The sequence below is a fragment of the Schistocerca gregaria genome, chromosome 3, assembly GCF_023897955.1.
Source record: "Schistocerca gregaria isolate iqSchGreg1 chromosome 3, iqSchGreg1.2, whole genome shotgun sequence".
NCBI classification, from domain to species: Eukaryota; Metazoa; Arthropoda; class Insecta; order Orthoptera; family Acrididae; genus Schistocerca; species Schistocerca gregaria.
The window spans coordinates 618,053,699-618,070,324 of record NC_064922.1 but is presented as its reverse complement, the minus strand read 5'-3'; the positions used below and the strand labels follow the sequence as shown (position 1 = coordinate 618,070,324).

General features: G+C 44.3%; 1 protein-coding gene across 3 annotated transcripts in view; it reads left to right on the top strand.

Moving 5' to 3' along the window:
* The window catches only part of LOC126353854 (uncharacterized), an 830,655-nt gene that overhangs the window by 246,180 nt on the left and 567,849 nt on the right, over positions 1-16,626 (top strand). The gene's annotated exons all lie outside the window — the stretch shown is intronic.

Genomic DNA, 16,626 nt, shown 5'->3' with positions numbered 1-16,626 from the left:
TGATCACACGCACGGCACAGCGGACACACCAGGAACCGCGGTGTTGGCCGTCGAATGGCGCTAGCTGCGCAGCATTTGTGCACCGCCGCCGTCAGTGTCAGCCAGTTTGCCGTGGCATACGGAGCTCCATCGCACTGGTAGCATGCCGCGACAGCGTGGACGTGAACCGTATGTGCAGTTGACGAACTTTGAGCGAGGGCGTATAGTGGGCATGCGGGAGGCCGGGTGGACGTACCGCCGAATTGCTCATCACGTGGGGCGTGAGGTCTCCACAGTACATCGATGTTGTTGCCAGTGGTCGGCGGAAGGTGCACGTGCCCGTCGACCTGGGACCGGACCGCAGCGACGCACGGATGCACGCCAAGACCGTAGGATCCTACGCAGTGCCGTAGGGGACCGCACCGCCACTTCCCAGCAAATTAGGGACACTGTTGCTCCTGGGGTGTCGGCGAGGACCATTCGCAACCGTCTCCATGAAGCTGGGCTACGGTCCCGCACACCGTTAGGCCGTCTTCCGCTCACGCCCCAACATCGTGCAGCCCGCCTCCAGTGGTGCCGCGACAGGCGTGAATGGAGGGACGAATGGAGACGACGTGTCGTCTTCAGCGATGAGAGTCGCTTCTGCCTTGGTGCCAATGATGGTCGTATGCGTGTTTGGCGCCGTGCAGGTGAGCGCCACAATCAGGACTGCATACAACCGAGGCACACAGGGCCAACACCCGGCATCATGGTGTGGGGAGCGATCTCCTACACTGGCCGTACACCTCTGGTGATCGTCGAGGGGACACTGAATAGTGCACGGTACATCCAAACCGTCATCGAACCCATCGTTCTACCATTCTTAGACCGGCAAGGGAACTTGCTGTTCCAACAGGACAATGCACGTCCGCATGTATCCCGTGCCCTCCAACGTGCTCTAGAAGGTGTAAGTCAACTACCCTGGCCAGCAAGATGTCCGGATCTGTCCCCCATTGAGCATGTTTGGGACTGGATGAAGCGTCGTCTCACGCGGTCTGCACGTCCAGCACGAACGCTGGTCCAACTGAGGCGCCAGGTGGAAATGGCATGGCAAGCCGTTCCACAGGACTACATCCAGCATCTCTACGATCGTCTCCATGGGAGAATAGCAGCCTGCAATGCTGCGAAAGGTGTATATACACTGTACTAGTGCCGACATTGTGCATGCTCTGTTGCCTGTGTCTATGTGCCTGTGGTTCTGTCAGTGTGATCATGTGATGTATCTGACCCTAGGAATGTGTCAATAAAGTTTCCCCTTCCTGGGACAATGAATTCACGGTGTTCTTATTTCAATTTCCAGGAGTGTAGTTACAGATTATTGCGGTCTTAGTGATACAAAATGAGAAGCGAACAGAACATTCTAATCTATACATTTTGCAGTGATTTCCTTCTTTGTATTTTATAAATGTATTTCTCTTTAAACTTCTCTTCAGCAACACGTAAATTTAAATGTTATGGCCGAAAGCGAGAATTTACAAGCAATCATGCATGGAAATGTACGAGGCATGTTTTTTGATGTAAGGTCCGTTTGAACATAAGTACACAACGAAAGGTTATTTAAAGAAAGTAAATTCATTTTCAGAAAATGCACGTTTCCCCATATTTTTCGACATAGTTGCCAAGTTTGTTCAAACACGTATCATACCTCTCAACCAATTTTAAAATACCCTCTTCGTAAAAACTTGCCGCCTGCTCCGGTAACGTCGTCGTCATCATTGTAACGGTTGCCACTGAGGTTTTGTTTGAGGCGGAGGAACAGGTGGTAATCGCTCGGCGCACGCAGGACTTTAGGGTGGGTGGTGTAAAACTTCCCAGCCAAAACTGTCCAATAAATCGCTGGTCTGACCTACAGTGTGAGATCTTGCATTATCATGAAGAAGGACAATTCCCTTTGTCAGCATGCCGCGTCTCTTGTTTTGAATCGCTCTGCGTAGCTTTCTCAGGGTTTGGCAGTATGCTTCTGGGTTGACAGTGGTTCCTCACTGCCTGAAGTCGACCAACAATACACCATGCCTATCCCAAAACACCGACGCCATGATTTTGCCCTGGGACAGAGTCTGTTTGGCCTTCATCTTTACAGGCGTGTGTATGTGTGTCTATGTTGCTTCGATTCGGGCGTGATATGCGAAACTCATGTTTCCTCTCCGGTTACGACCTGACTCAAGAAGCCGTCACCTTCTTCGTGATAATGCGTCAAGAACATCATCGCACACTCAAATCTTTGGTTTTTGTGGTCCTCTGTTAGGCGTTTAGGGTCCCAATGGGAGGACAGTTTCCTAAACTTTAGGTGTTAAGAAACAATGTTGTAAAGCGCTGATCTCGACACGTCAGGAAATTCGTTTGAAAGACCTGTTATTGTGAAGCGCCTGTTCTCACGAATCCTCGCTTCAGCTGAAGCCACCATATCGTCTGTAGTCAAAGAAGGGCGACCGGAGCGGTCCTCATCATGGACATTGTGACGGCCATCTTTGCATTCTGAAACCCACTTACGCACTTAGCTTCCACTCATAACAGTATCACCGTACACTTCGCAAATCTGTCGATGAATTTCTGCAGCAGACAGGTTCCTTGCTGACAAAAACATTATCACTGAGCGAACCTTACACGTGGCGGGAGAGTTGATAGTCTTAAACATTTTGGAAGCACAGAGCTGAAACTGAGCACAGTTGTTCCCGAGGCATGCCGGTACACGATGCACGCGCTCGTTGCGGTATGTGCGCGAACTACTAGTGTCTACAACAACACTGACCTTACTTAAAAAATACGCCTCGTGTATTCAAGGATCTATCATACATTCATGGTTTCTATTTCACACCGTTCACTTCATTTTTATAGATGTTTTCTCCTCATTACCACAGCTACCCATACCCCAGAGACTATACCTACTGCAAATACTGTCATTATTTAAAACCATAAAAGTGCGAAAGTTTTGCACGGGTCCCTTGGTTTATCATGATCTTCTCGCACCGGTATTAATTCGTATTGTTTAAAATTAACTGCTAGAAAGAAAACTTGCGTTATTCCCTTCAGACATATTTGCCGACTGCACAGAGTTGAGAAGTTAATATGAGAATCGTTTTCGGTCGTCATTCAGTATAAAATGTTGCGTTTAGCTTATTTCTGCCAGATTGCCACTGAAGAGGGAGTGAAATGCGTAATCGTCTTACAAGAGGACCACCCCTACACGTCATCACCTATTACGTCGAAATTTATGGTATATGCAGGCCCTGGCCAGAAATGAAAGTGACGAAAGTGTGAGCTCCAGAGAGCCACGCGTTTAGAAAAATACAGCATTTCTGGTGCGGGTCTGGCGAGGCACGAGCCATTTATGTGAGCATAGATCAAGCAGTGGTTGGTGCAGCGGCCAGAGTGCAGAACGGTAATCCGAGGGTTCTGGGGCCGAGTCTCTAAGCGGCAACGTTTTTATTTTTATTCTCAATTTTTGTGTCATTTACACTGCCCATAAACCGAAATAATAAGCAGTATTTTGCATTTATTAATATTTTCATAAAAGGCATCAAAAGAAGAAGCAAAGGAAAAATTGGGATTGCAAATACATTTCCAGGAAAGAATTTTAAGTTAGACGCCAGAGCTTTATGGATAAAATTCCAAGTAACGTTAACTGAATTTTTCGTCGGTGCTTCGCAGAACATAGTAATATTGAAAAGGGAAACTCTTCCTAATGTTCTGCAAAATTATATTTGTTTATTTATTTGGTCACGAACCGTCTTTCGGCTTCTCACGCCATCTTGAGGTGACAACAAGCCATAAGCTGGATAGTGACCAAATAAATAAATATAATTTTGCAGAACATTAGGAAGTGTTTTCCTTTTTAATAAAATGACATTTTTATTATTTTACAGTTGATTTTTTGTTTTACGGCTAAAAACAGCTAAGGTCATAAGCGCCCATGTCGTAACCTTAGATCATCAAGAAGTAAAACGACTTTATAGCGACAACACGCTAAGCCCAATCGACGGAACGAAAGCGAGATAAGAAAAAGTACTTTCTCGGAGAAAAGTCCACAAAATACGTTGTAGAGACAGCGGAGGCCCCGAACCAAAATTTAAATTGCCAACTAAAGATTAAATGGCCTTCACCATATTGCTATGACTGATATAAAGTAAAACGCGTCGACAGCCAACGGGCCGGCTGTTGTGGCCGAGCGGTTCTAGGCGCTTCAGTCCGGAACCGCGGTGCTGCTACGGTCGCAGGTTCGAATCCTGCCTCGGGCATGGATGTGTGTGATGTCCTTAGGATAGTTAGGTTTAAATAGTTCTAAGTCTAGGGGATTGATGACCGCAGATGTTAAGTCCCATAGTGCTCAGAGCCATTTTGACAGCCGGCGCGTCGTTCGCTGAAATAGCCTATAACTCAGACGGCAAACGTACATTAGATCGTAAGTAGTTAAAAAAAAGGACATTCGGTCAGGTAAAGGCGAACCGTCAAAGATTGACAACAATGAGCACAAAAAGGCGGGCGATAACCGGTTAATAAATGGCGATGGCTAATACGTAAAACGTCAGTGCCCAATACGCAACATAGCTAAAAAGATCATCTCGCGGCGAGATGGTCGAGATGATGTCGACCAAGCTGTGTGCTGTTCATCGGAAAAACACCGGAAGCAGTAATTTTCCTGGCATATTGCGCAAAGAAGAATGAATGCGAACCGGGTGTATTGAAGTTGAAGCCACCTATGCCTGTTACGCATTTTATCCCTGGAAAGCAAGATACAGTTGTACATGCCATTAGTGTGACTGGTTAAACAGCGTGGTTGTGATATATAGGCAAGCACACAGACAATGGAAGACCGCATCCGTGCATTTGAGAGGAAATTTTAAGAAAAATGTATGGTCGACTATGCAATACAGGAACTGGAAGATGGGAAAGAAGGCACAATGTACATCTGTATACGCGGTTTGAGAAAGCTGGTACCGGAATAGTGTTTGCAAGAATAAGACTGCAGTGGGTAGAACATGTTCTCCGAGCATAGGGTACTCTGCCTAACAAAGTATTTGTACATCAGCCAACTGGAAGACGTCGAAGAGGTCGTCCGCAAACGTGGTGGAAAGACAGAACTTAAGTGAGCAGTTCCAGCACCCAGCACTGAGAATGCCCGAGATACAAGTAAATAGGCATACGTGTATAACAATTTTCTAGAAGTTATAGTTCTATTTAATTTTAATTCATAGATTGGGTGTGTTGATCATTTCTTTATGTTTTATGTTTCTGTATTTGTATATTTTTTCTTCTGCCATGGGCCTAACTGGTCTGCTTATGTGTAATAAATGATTATGATGATGATGATGATGATGATGATGACAATGATGATGAAGAAATCATTGCACTGGGTACCTATATTTCGCGTGCAGCTGCCGAGAGCTGCTCGAATGTCAAAATTAAAGTAATGGAATACGAAGTCCTGTACTTTTTAATTACAGTCCTTTCTCGGAAAGTTTTTTGCAATCCCAAATTTTCCTGTGCCTTTCCTTTTCATGCCTTTCATGACGATATTAATAAATACAATATACTATTATTTCGGTTTATTTGGTGTGTAAATAACGTATAAATTGAAGCTAGAAAAAGTCTGTTCGCAAAGGGACTCTTCCCACATCCTTTGATTACTATTCTGCACTCTTTCCGTTATTCCAACCGCTGCCGGAAAGCTACGCTCACATAAACGGCTAGTGGCTCTCTCGACTCGCCCCAAAAAACCTATTTATATTCTAAATATTTGGCCATCCGGAGCTCCTACTTCTGTCAGTTTCACTTCTGGCCAACACCTGCATATACCATAAAAGCGCGGTCCCCTTGTTAGGACTTCTACATCAACGACGAAACTTAGACGATTATGGAATAAACACTCTTTTCTCTCCCTACAAGTGATCCGAAGAAAATTGAACAACTATGAGAGAAAGTTACCTGCTGTGTACTAACCTCAGGCACTATCCGAGAACACTATGACTTGATGCGTACAGGGCGACAATTATTGAACTGTGTGATAAATAGTTAAATTAGTTACAAACTACGGCGTGCACACACTTTATTCAACATATAAACGTCACTACAGATATTCGGATTTGGGTTATGACATGTTCGATGAGCCTGCCATCACTGGCGACGATGTGGCGCAGACGAATAGCGAAATTCTGCGTGACGCGCTGGAGTGTCGGAACATTGATGCTGTTCATGACCTCCTGAAAGGCTGTTTTCAGTTCAACAATGTTTTTGGGCTATTGCTGTACACCTTGTCTTTAGCCCCACAAAAAGGAGTCGCATGTGTTCAGATCTGAAAAATATGGCGGGCAATCGAGGCCCATGCCAGTGGCCTCTGGGTACCCCAAAGGCAGACTGCGGTCCCCGAAGTGCTACTCCAGGACATCGAACACTCTCCTGCTTCGATGAAATCGAGTTCCGTTTTGCATGAACCACATCTTGTCGAAATCAGGGTGACTTTGGATGGCTCTGAGCACTATGGGACTCAACTGCTGTGGTCATTAGTCCCCTAGAACTTAGAAGTACTTAAACCTAACTAACCTAAGGACATCACACGCATCCATGCCCGAGGCAGGATTCGAACCTGCGACCGTACCAGTCGCACGGTTCCGGACTGCGCGCCTAGAACCGCGAGACCACCGCGGTTTACTTTGGATAATGGGTTGGAATCATCTTCCAAAACCTTCATGTACCGTTTGGTAGTCAACGTGCCACAAGGAATATTGCACCGATTATTCCGTGACTGGACACTGCACTTGAGGATGAAGAGTCTTCTCGATCGAGAAATTCGGACTGTCATTCCCCAAATGCGCCTGTTTTCCTTATTGATGAACCCATCCAAAAAAGTGGGCTTCATCGCTAAACCAAACCATGCAGCACACTAATTCCCATCATGTCACTCAGCCAACCGTGCAGTTTGAATGTCCTATCGCAAACCGTTCAGAAGTTATGGCGATTTTATTTCATATAGTTCAGTAATTGTCACACTGTAGGAGAGCTACTGATTGTAGATTACAGTGTTTCCCAATCCGAATTAGAGCATTTTCAGGTTAACATAAATTGCCCTATACTGGTAACTCAATACGAACACATGCTGTGTTTAGGACAACTGTCGTAGAATTTAGCCAAAACACAGAAACTGCTCAATCTCACCTTAAATAGGGGGCAACAACATAATATGTTCTCAGCAGCAAAGCCAAGACGGAACAAAACTAGTGTATGTAATTAACTTCGTAATTTTTATTTTGTATTTATAAATCAGGCACAGATGTAGTAACTAAATTGGCTGAATATGAACATGGCTGAAAATTACTGAGTACGCATTGAGTGAAAGTCACTGGCATCGACTACAGTCGCTTACAAGGGGACCGTACAAACTTTCCCTCGTCGATTTGTTTCATACTGACAATATGTGCAGGGCACGACTCGGATTTCAACATATCTAAAAACAAGACGTGACTTTCAATCGTTTTTGAGAGTCTCGAGTTTGTCTGTAGGCTTGCTTACTTATTTTGTATGATCGCTAATTTGCAGGGAGTCGGCAACCAAGCGAGTAGTCCTTTAGGTTCGTAAGGGCGAGGTTTCGTGACCGAATCTCGTTGCCGGTGCTACTCTTTTCTGCGAGCTGTCTGTATCAACATCACGTGATGTGCTTCGATATGTGTGGTGCGCCACGAAATTGTTCGACAACATAGAACCGTTTAAGAATGTAACCCAAGTTTGATTTTGCGGTAGACACGTGGAAAAGAGATGTACATGAAAAACTTGGGCGTTCATTGCTGTATGTGGCAATAGTTATTGTTTTCCATGTTGCTAAGACCAGTGTCAGCCAGATTCGTGCGTAGCCCACAGCTTACACATTATACTGGTCACAAATGTAACAAGGACGCCGTCCGAAGACACCTCTAAGGTCCAATGGTTCCGACCGGCCGCCCTGTCATCCTTAGCCCATAGGCGTCACCGGATGCGGATATGTAGGGGCGTGTAGATACAATAATATAAATAAAATGACTATACTGATTTGATTGGAAGTTCTCATGTAGACTATTTTTTTATTTTTATTTCCGTAAGAAAGGAGCTCTTTCACACTTTTCAGGATAAAGAATGAGAAAATAATAAATGAATAATTAACTGTAGATAGTCTGCACAGTCATAAATCTGTTATTAGAATTACGTGAAAAAAAAGCTACAGTCGGCGAGATTCGATCCATACGATCCAGAGACGTGGCGTTTATGAAACTAAGTGCTTACTCGATCGGCTGCGGACCCCTTGAATACTGATGGCCCTATGAAGTATATAAACACAACTACAATTTGCAAACTTGATTTTCTCGAAAACGGTTGAGAGTTGCGTCTTCGTGTTTAGTCTTTGTCGTATCCTACACACCCTGTCAGTATGAATCAAATCGGTGAAGGGAATTTCTTATGATCACCTTCTTAGAACCAAAGGGAGACACCTGAATCTTTTGAAGTCCTTGAAATCAATAATTATCTTACAATTTCATGTTTCCGAAACTTCATTAAATACTGTCTTGTAGTTTTGTGCAAGTGTGTGTTTTAATTGAATTGGAGATACCTAACTAGGAGCGCATAGCTTCCCGTTGAATTGCGATGACGGCGGAAATGCTTTATAAGAACTCCACGAGACACCAAAAGGGATGTTGAACCATCCTAGTCCTAACCACTCACGGAGATAGGTCGTAATTGCGTCCAAGACGCGCATATATTTGTCAATGTCGTCCCACATGTGCTCACCAGGATTCGGGTCGCATGACCACAGACGACACACAAGGAGCGTCATCGCCGTTGAATATTCCTCAGAAAGACGTGACAGTTTGGGAATAGTGGAGTGATGCTTTGACTTCCTGAAGATAGGGGTCGTCTTCGTTTACTGTAATCGCACAAATGATTGGACATTGTGAAATCGTGTCATTCGCCCGTGAGAGACTATGTCAGACCTATCGCCGTCGACTTTGCTCTGTATACGCGGTTTACATACACTACCGTCCAAATGGCCGACAACGGTATTGCCGCAGTGGTAACAGCGATTCCCGTCAGATCATGGAAGTTATAAGCTGTCGGATTGGACTAGCACTTGCATGGGTGACCACCCGGTCTGGGGAGCGCTGTTGGCAAGCGGGGTGCACCGAGCCTTTGTGAGGTAAACTGGGAAGGTATTTCATTGAGAAGATGCGGCTCCGGTCTCGTAAACTTACATAACGGCCGGGAGAGCGGTGTGCTGACCACATGCCCCTCCATATCCGCATCCAGTGACGCCTGTGGGCTGAGGATTACACGGCGGACGGTCGGTACCGTTGCCCTTTATGACATGTTCGAGCGGAGTTTAGTTTAGTTTGTATCGCCCGTATGCCGGGAGAAGGTTCCTTGCAGTTTCAGTGTGCTCGGCGCAGCTGCTTCGCGTCCTTCCCACGGCCAATCGAGAAACGCGATTTTGTTTGTATTTCTATAGTTGCCGCAATTTTAGGCGACTATGGCTTTCCGTGAGTAATGGCGACAGGCTTTTGTACTTCTCACTTGAGAGCTGGCAAAGCGTTGCTAGCTGCCAGGGTTCTTTTCGTTCGAAGTATAGGATTGTATTTTTATGTGAGGTACATATTGTCCTAGAACTACATAAATAAACAGATCCCATTCCCAGGTTCTGACCATGCTTTTCGGGAGATTTTCCCTGGTTGTTACGAGGCAAATGCCGGAACTGGAAATCCTCTCCCACGTTTTCCTAACAGGAACGCCCTTTGCCCAGCTATTTGGTTGAAATGGCCCTGAGTATACAACGAGTTAGAATTCGAACAGCCCGCTCCACTTTGAGGGGTTAATAATTGAAAATATTCAAACGATGTATCACTGTGTGAAAAGTGTAATGGAAATTCCACTGATAAATGTAGAGGAGAGAGCGGGTAGATGGAAAGAGTACACTGAAGGCCTTTGTGAGGAGAAGCACTTGTCGAATGGCGTGATGGAAGAAGAAACAGGGGTCGACAGGGAAGAGATAGGTGACCCTATATTAAAATGAGAATTTAAAAGAGCTTTGGACGGCTTAAGATCTAGCAAGGCAGAAGGGATAGACAACATTCCATCGGAATTTCAAAATTCATTGGAGGGAGTGACAACAAAACGACAATTCACGCTGGCGACTAGAATGTGTGAGACTGGCGATATATGATCAGAAGTTCGGAGAACATCATCTACACAATTCCTTAGACAGCAAGAGCTGACTAGTGCAAGAACTACCGCACAATCAGATAACAGCTGATTCCTTCAAGTTGCCGACAAGAATAACACAGAAGAAGGGGGAAAAATGTGAATATAGTAGGTGACGATCAATTTGGCTTTAGGAAAGGGAAAGGCACGAGAGAGACAGTCCTGACGTCGCGGTTGATAATGGAAGTAAGATTGAAGAAAAATCAAGACACGTTCATAGGTTTTGTCAACATAGAAAAATAGTGCAAGATGTTCCAAATTCTGGTGAAAATTGGGGCAAGTTATAGGTAAAGATGGGAGAAATACAATATTTACAAGGACCAAGAGGGAACAGTAAGAGTGGAAGGCCAAGAACGAAGTGCCCGGATTAAAAAGGATGTGAGTCTGTCACCCGTGCTGTCCAGTCTATACATCGAAGAAGCAATGGCGGAAATAAACTAAAGGTTTAAGAGTGGGATTAAAAATTCAAGGTGATAGAATATCGATGTTAAGATTCGGTGATGACATTTCTGTCCTCAGTGAAGTTGAAGAAGAATTACAGGATCTGTTGGATGAAATTAACATTCTAATGACTACGGAGTACGGATTGAAAGTAAACCAAAGAAAGACGGAAGTAATGATAAGTAGCAAAAAGTGCAAAACTGAACATAGGAATATTGGAGATCACGAAGTAGACGAAGTTAAGGAATTGTGCTACCTAGGCGGCAAAAAAACCATCACGGATGAAGCAAGGGGGACGTAAAAAGCAGACAGACACTAGCAAAAATGGCATTCATAACCAAGATAAGTCTGCTGGTATCAAACATAGACCTTGATTTGAGGAATACATTTCTGAGAAAGTACGTCTGAAGCACAGTCCTGTATGGTACTGGAACTTGTTCTGTGGAAAAACGGGGGCAGAAGAGAATCGAAGCATTTGAGATGTGATGCTACAGACGAATGTTGAAAATTATGTGAACTGAGAAGATGAGGAATGAGGTGGATCAGCGCAGAGTCTGAGAGCAAAGGAGCCAAGGAGAAGGGACAGGATGATTGGATGTATATTGAGACATCAGGGAATGACTTCATTGCTACTAGAGGGAGTTGTAGAAGGCAAAAGCTGTAGAGGAAGACAGAGATTGGAACATACCCAGGCAAATAATTAGTACATAGGCTGCTAGTGCTACTCTGAGATGAAAAGGTTGTAACAGGAGAGGAATTCTTGGCGGTCCGCATCAAACCAGTCAGAAGATTGATGACGTAAAAAATGTGAACGTCACTCACAAAAGAATACATTCACAACCTGCCTCAACCATGCAGCAAATGTAGTGTAACGTGATTAGCATATGTCAAAGTGTAGAGCTACTAATCAGTCTAAGCTACCTCCTTCCAATCTTCAAGCGTCCAGTGCTCATCTAGCATGATTTTGTTCTGTGGCGTGCGGCAAGCGAAGGAACGCATGTGGGGCAATACCTTCTGCACCTCTAAACAAGGAGCCGAATTTCGATGGTAAGATTTGTTCTTGTTATCTACTTCTACATGGATACTCTGCAAATCACATTTAAGTGCCTAGCAAAGGGTTCATCGAACCACCTTCACAATTCTCTATTATTCCTATCTCGTATAGCGCGCAGAGAGAATGAACACCTATATCTTTCCGTACGAGCTCTAACTTCCCTTATTTTATCGTGGTGATCGTTCCTCACTATGTAGATCGGTGTTAACAAAATATTTTCGCATTCGGAGGAGAAAGTTGGTGGTTGGAATGTCAAAGTGTACAGCTACTAATCTTCTTTTAATGATGTCCAGCCCAAATCTTGTATCATTTCTCTGACACTCTCTCCCATATTTCGCGATAATACAAAACGTGCTGCCTTTCTTTGAACTTTTTCGATGTACTCCGTCAGTCCTACCTTATAAGGATCCCACACCGCGCAGCAGTATTCTAAAAGAGGACGGGCAAGCGTAGTGTAGGCAGTCTCCTTAGTAGATCTGTTGCATTTTCTTAGTGTTCCGCCAATAAAACGTAGTCTCTGGTTAGCCTTCCCCACAACATTTTCTATGTGTTCCTTCCAATTTAAGTTGTTCGTAATTGTAATACCTAGGAATTTAGTTGAATTTACGGCTTTTAGATTAGACTGATTTATTGTGTAACCAAAGTTTAACGAATTCCTTTTAACACTCATGTGGATGACCTCACACTTTTCGTTATTTAGGGTCAACTGGCACTTTTAATTATATTCAGATATCTTTTCTAAATCGTTTTGCAGTTGGCTTTGATCTTCTGATGACTTTATCAGTCGATAAACGACACTGTCATCTGCAAACAACCGAAGACGGCTGCTCAGATTGTCTCCCAAATCGTTTATATAGATAAGGAACAGCAAAAGGCTTATAGTACAACCTTGGGAAACGCCAGAAATCTCTTCTGTTTTACTCGATGACTTTCCGAACTGTGACCTCCCTGACAGGAAATCAAAAATCCAGTCACATAACTGAGACGATATTCCATAAGCACGCAATTTCAATACGAGCCGCTTGTGTGGCACAGTGTCAAAAGCCTTCCGGATATCCAGAAATAGGGAATCGATCTGAAATCACTTGTCAATAGCACTCAGCACTTCATGGGAATAAAGAGCTAATTGTGTTTCACAGGAGCGATGTTTTCTAAACCCATGTTGACTGTGTGTCAATAGACAGTTTTCTTCGAGGTAATTCATAATGTTAGATCAGAATATATGTTCCAGAATCCTGCTGCATATAGACGTTAACGATATGGGCCTGTAATTAAGTGGATTACTCCTGCTACCTTTCTTCAATATTGGTGTGACCTGGAGCAGTAAACTCCTGAATGGTCTGCTGCACTGTGGCCCGTCTATTATCTGTTATGATTTTCAGCTTTCGACGGCGACTCTTGCCAGTAACACGTTGTTGCCCACAACAGCTGACTGTCAACGGCGGTTGTCTGGCCGAGTGAGGAATTCACGGTGTCACGTGAAAATCCCATTGCCGCACACGACCCCGGACACGGCGCGTCCGACGTGTCGGGAACTCGCGATCTGGACAGGATCAAGTGCCTCGATACGGCACGACTCTCACCCTGACCACCAGTACCAGTTTTGTCACCCCCAAGATACTCCACTCGTCGTGGAGAAAGGAGCGCTCTCCCTCAAACACAGCAGCTGTCTCTCGTTCAACTCCTCACGAGTATACGTGTAAAGCTCTTGTACAGGTATATGCTGTTCCTAACAATGTACAGATTTAGGCATAAAACATTTTCGCTTCGAATATCGTGAGAAACGTTAAGGATACTGCTAAATCATTTGCAGGTTGGTGGGTAGTCTCAAGGGGCTCAGAAAACAGTGAGCAACATGTCAGCGTAACCGTAAGAAAGATCGAGATAAAAACAGAAATTTCGTTTATGCAAGTGGAACTGCGCTAGTTGCTAGCTCCAGGCTTCTGGATGGGACGGATTCAGTGATACAACTCAATGTGCGACTCTGAACTAGGAAGCAGATACGTATTTACAGTTGTAAATTTTGTTATTGTTACGTTGAGTTGAGAGAGGTCCATCCGGAGGTTTGTTCCAGTGTTAATGAAAACATACGCAATCGTAAGTAGACACAATGTTATGTTTGATATGATACTATACAACACTTAATATCTGTGCTAAAAAGTTCGGCCAGGTGAGTGGGACTGGCACTCTGAGGCTTCCGTACAACAGTAATTATGTGTAAAGACAGTTCGTTCGTGCTGCGAATCGAGAACCTCGACGAGTTTTGCCTGTTATCGACATTAATACTGGCAAGGAATTTCAAGGCTTTTGAGAGTTCGTAGTCGGCTAACAGATGGCAAAAGAAATATTCTTTTGTGTGATATAATTACAAGTTGACAATTTTCGGACGTCTCCCTTTGCTTGTACTGCTAAATCTTGCTTCTTGACTAATTTAATGATTCTAGGTCAATGGTAAATATCGTATAGGTTTTGTTGTATGAGTTCGCGAATATAAAAATATGTAACATAAATTATCAAATCTTTTGACTGCATTAACTTAGCAACTTACTTTTTTTTTTTTTTTTACACTCCTAAAAATCACAGATCTTAGTATGTGACCTAAGTTTCAACTTACGTCTAACCGATCCTGAGGAAAAGAGTATTTCACAGTCTGGCAGGCACACACACACACACACACACACACACACACACACACACACACACACACACACACGCACGCGCGCCCGCACGCACGCAGACAGACAGAGACAGATGGATAGACGAACAACTAAGAGATCTTACAAGGGTTCCGTTTTTACCTATTGTGGTACAAATGACTAAAAATCGTTAGACACTTTTATTCATATTTGACTATAGTAATGAAACGTTTCTATGTCATAAGTGTTAACATTTGAAGGAAAACTTCATTTTTTAATACGTCAATTGAATGGTCTCATGACATTTAACTTTTGCGTCTACTGTGTTGTTAACTTATTAACAAAACCCGTAGATGAAATAAACCGCGTCAAATACTGTGTTCGAAAAACCAAAAGACTCTTCTTCCCATTTGTGATCAAAAGGCTGATCCTAAGCATTTTCCTTTCCCTCTCTGCATCAACAACTGACGTCGCTGTCATCTGTCTGTAACAATTTTTTACAGATAGTAGTAATGCACTCTCTCATAATCCCTACCGCCTCTGCAACTTGTTGATTAGATTTCTCACAGGCGGAAGATGTCTAATTAGGTCAAGTCTGGGAATGGTGCCTGAACGACTGAAGAGGCATTCCTTTCTGACAACTAAAGTATTTTGGACAGCGCATCTAATATGTTGAAACTACATACACTCTAAGACAAAATAAAACGACCCACCACAAAGGAATTATACCAATGGGACGGAAATCAGTAGATGTGATACACATGGGCAATCAAACAAATGATTACAATTTCATAAAAATTGGATGGTTTATTCAAGAGGAAGAGTTTCACAAACCGAGGAACTCAATGTGTTTGTCCACCTCTGTTCCTTATGAAAGCAGTTATTCGGCTAAGCGTTGATTGACAGTGGTGTTGGGTGTCCTCCTGACGGATATCGTGCCACGTCCTGTCCAATTGGCCCTTTACGTCACTAAAATCCCAAGCTGGTTGGAGGGGCGTTCCCAAATGCTCCAAATGTTCTCAATTGGAAAGGGATTCGGCAGCCTTGCTTTCTATAGTAGGGCTTGGCAAGCACGAAGACTAGCAGAAACTCTCGCCGTGTGTCGGCGGGCATTATCTTGAATGTAAACTCAGGATGGCTTGCCATGAAGGGCAACAAAACGCAGCGTAGAATATCGTCGAATTGCCAATTTGCTGTAAGAGTGCAGCGGATGACAACCAAAGGGGTCCTGCTATGAAAAGAAATGATACCCCAGACCTTGACTCTTGGCCGTCGGACCGTATATGGCGGACGACAGTCGTGTTGGTATCACACTGCTGCCCAGGGCGTCGCCACATACCTCTTCGCTTGTCATCGGGGCTCAGTTCGAAGGGGCACTCATCACTGAAGACAGCTCTACTCCAGTCAATGAGATTCCAGGCCTAACAACGATTTGAAGAGGCTCCAGACAGCGGTGGAATAGCAACCGGTCTGTCGCCCGCCTCACGGCCCGACCCCTTTGGTTCTCATCTGCGACACCCTTACAGCACAGCACAGCGTCGACGATATTCTACGCCCTGTTTTGTTGCCCTTCCTGGCAAGCTATCCCGGTCTTACATTTCAGCAAGTTAATGCCCGCTCGCATTCTGGGAGAGTTACTACTGCTTGTTTTCGTGCTTTTCAAACCCTACCTTAGTCAGCAAGGTTTCCGGAACCCCCCCCCCCCCCCCCCCCAAAAAAAAAAAAATTGAGAATGTTTGGAGCATTATGAGCAGGGCCCTCCAACCAGCTCGGGATTTTGACGATCTGACGCGGCAATTGGACAGAATTCAGCTCGATATCCCTCAGGAGGACACTGAACAATTCTACCAATCAATGCAAAGCCGAATAACGTCTAGCAAGGGCCAGAAGTGGACTAACGCACTTTCGACTTGCTCAATTTGCTCAGTTAGGTTCCCAGAGTACCAGTCGCTCCTAGAATTTACGATGTTTCTAAGATTCGCAGGGAAAGTTATCCTTTGAGCCGAGTAGTGAATGGGTTTAAGTCGCATACTTACAATTTAGCAAAGAATCTAGCCTGCAAATTAAGACATCTAGCTGGCAAGACGGACTCTTATGTGAAGAACTCGACACACTTCATTGAACGCCTAAAGGGAGAAAAAATTTTACATACGGTCATCAGAGTCAGCTTTGACGTGAAGTCAGTATTTACGAACGTGCCAGTTGACGAAACTATCCGCATGCTTCAGGAGCATGTCGCGCCAGACATATGCGACCTGGTTT